General features: G+C 45.4%; 1 pseudogene; it reads left to right on the top strand.

Moving 5' to 3' along the window:
* Positions 1-354: 354 nt before the first annotated feature.
* On the top strand, positions 355-1,602 carry LOC142765673 (AN1-type zinc finger protein 2A pseudogene; annotated as a pseudogene).
* Positions 1,603-3,264: the final 1,662 nt, after the last annotated feature.

A 3,264-nucleotide genomic window follows, 5' to 3' on the forward strand; every position in this document is an offset into this window, starting at 1 on the left:
ACCACACTAATCATCATCCGCTTATGTTATTGCTGCTCGATTCCACAGACGTACGCTTTTGGAAATCATTAGATGTAGAGCACCAACAAGATCTACCGAATATCGCCATTTATTAATGTCTTAGGGCTGTCTGCAACCTACAGTGGATCTCTACACTTATGCCTATTTTACATAAATTGTAAAGATGTTTCTACGTTGGTATTTGGTGGCATGAGCTCCGAGCTACGCCCTATAGCATGACCCCCCCCCCCCCGCCATCGAAGATGAGACAACCGACCATTTGTCAAGCGGCAAATGCTTGAGTCGTAAATCTCAAGATTGAAAAGGAGTCACGGAATTTGGTGCAGCTAAAGTGTTAACACATGACACATCAGCGAGTGTCAACTATTTCAATTTACGACGGAGTTTCTAATGCTGGGCAACAGTTGCTCCAAGAGCAGTTGCAAGATGCTAGATTTGCTGCCGGTGAAGTGCGATGCCTGCAGATAGATTTTCTGCAAGGATCACTTGCAGTACCAAAATCATGGCTGCACGGAAGGCCTTACCTAAGATTTCCGAGTGCCTGTGTGCCCATCATCATCATTTATTGAACCCTTAAAGGCCCCTTGCGGGGTATTACATAAGGGGGAGGCAAAAACACAATTCAACAGGTGCATGATTGTCAATGGTACAAAGCATAATCCGAAGTGAACTACATGATAAAAAAAACAATGTCAACAGAAGGAAATATATATATATATATACGTGGAAGAAAACGGCAACAATTGTAAGTTAACTAACATATCAAGTGATTTGTGATTAGCTGTTTAAATTTTGAGGGGTTTTGTTCGTGCACTATGTATTCAGGCAGGTTATTCCAGTCTTCAATGGCAGTAAGTGAAAATGATTTATTGAAAGCGTTAGTTGAACCATGCAAGCGCTGTAAACATAGGGAGTTAAAGAGGCGACGCGATGAACGGGCGGGAGGTAGAAGAACGGTATTGCGTTGCGACGAGAAATTATGATATAGTTTGTGCAGAAGGCAGAGTCGAGTGATTTTACGGCGAATTTATAGAGGAGGGAGGTTGAGGGATAGTTTGATACTGGTAATACTTAAGCGAGAACTGTATTGTGAGGTGATGAATCTGGCAGCGCAATCTTGAATTGCTTCTAATGCGTCGATTAGGTAATTTTGGTGAGGGTTCCAATTAGCAGAAGCATATTCAAGTTTAGTACGCGTGAAAGTTACGTAAGCTAATTTTCGGATTTGCGGTGGGCAGGACGTAAGCGATCTTTTAATGTAGCCAAGTGATTTTGCTGAAGCGGTGACTAGTTGTTCTATGTGCTCGGACCATGTTAGTTTACTTGTTATTATTACGCCAAGACAACAATAGGAGTCGACCTGGGCTAAGGGTTGGAAGTTCACAGAATACTGGAAAGAAAAGTTAGTGTGCTTGCGCGAAACTTGCATGAATTTGCATTTTTGTGTATTAAGCTGCATCTTGTAACAGTACAGTTCCAAGCAAGCGAAATGACCTACCTGATGTAGCTGTTAGCAGCCATATCGACAACGAGTGCCAGTCTGATTCGGTTCTAGCAAAGCGCAAGGCTCGGCGTCTCTAATATACGTGTGGTGGTTTTGGGAAGTTGATCCCCACATAACAAACACAAGACTTCCGTCAATCATTGCTTTCTGAAGGGTTGCAAGCAGAAAGAACTGATTCCCATGAACTGCACGCATTGAAGCCTCAACCAGTGTCTCAAGCGCAGGTTCCGGCGCCGAGATCAACGGAAGCAGCCTAGGTCTCGGTGTCATTCTTGTGCAGAAGTCTTACAATGAAGAAAGGGTTATCAGTTATGCTAGCTTGTCGCTATCGAAGGCAGAAGGCAACCATTCAACAACAGATAAAAGAATGCCTCGTTACTATCTGGACTATGTCAAAGTTTCACCCCTACCTCTAAGGAAGGCCCTTCAAAGTTGTGAGTTTCCGTCACGCCTTGTGCTGGCTATCTAACTTGGACGATCGTCTAGGTCGTCTCATGAGATGGAGCCAAAGACCTCAAGAATACGATATTGCCGTCACTTGCAAGTCTGGCCGAGAGCACTCTGAGGCCAACTTCCTGTCTCGTGCCTCCATTGACGCACCACCGCAGGATGACAAAAACAGTCACTATCCTCTTTATCCTGCGTGGGCGCACCACTGGTGTCAAGGCTGTTGAGAAAATTGGTTGCTAAATCCGCAGCATTCTGAGGTCGAAACTGCCCTTTACTTCCTGCTGAGTGACCAATGAATGGATATCAGTCAGCATTACCTGCTTCAGCCTGTCAGCTATAAGCGACTCCTGCAGACCTTCCAATGACTCCAGCTCTCTCTTCTGAGTTAGTAAGTGAAAATGTTCATTAGGCGCATTTACAAACCGCTACAAGACCTGTCTGGCTCTCTCTTGATTGCCAGTAACATTCATCGGTACTTACTCGGATCCATCTGCAGATCCGTCAGTACTCTTGCTATTAGATCTGAATGGAACGTTGCCCCAGCTTCAGATTGATAGGCAACAAACGTATGCATTTTGTAACCTATTAATGGTAGAAAAATCGTGCCCTAAATTCCCGTGGGTACGCATGCTGCCACATAATAAGCGTCCACATTACTGAAACGGGCACGGATCATAGGCTTGTTAGTAGGCATGGGAGCAAGGATTCTTTTTAACTCCTTCGTTTGCCGATACTGGTATGCTGGTTCCGGTTTTCCGGTTCCTCTGAGAGAGCACGTCACGAACTCATTCTTTTTCAGCTTAAGCTTGAGCTCTAGCTCTTCAATATCAAGTTTGAACTCGCGGGAGCGATTAGATTCATCAACACTGTCACCTTCCGTTACATTTCTATATATATCTGTTATCTCCTAGAGTGTGGCGGAACGCAACTACAATCAGTAAAAAAAAATGGTGGTGAGGGCCTAAGAGAGCACAAAGCAGGCTTCACCCTAAAGCGATGCGTTGCGTGATGGCCTTGTCAGTTAGAACTGTGTCCGGCTCGTCACCCACATGAACTTTCCCGACTATGCTAGTGCTCGACCGGACCACCACTGTCATTGCTTCAGTCAGTCACGTCGACTGTGCCTGCTGCTCTGCTCCTAAAGTGGCACGCTGGAGCGCTTCTCGTTCACTCTTTAAACGAAGGCGTCCGGTTCTACTCTCGTTCACTGAGGCGCAGCGCTCTTGAACTGTCCGAATCCTGGCTCTGAAATTGACCAGTGGGCTCGTAGAGAATGTCAATGCTCCTTC

The sequence above is a fragment of the Rhipicephalus microplus genome, chromosome 1 (genome assembly GCF_043290135.1).
Source record: "Rhipicephalus microplus isolate Deutch F79 chromosome 1, USDA_Rmic, whole genome shotgun sequence".
Lineage (NCBI taxonomy): Eukaryota > Metazoa > Arthropoda > Arachnida > Ixodida > Ixodidae > Rhipicephalus > Rhipicephalus microplus.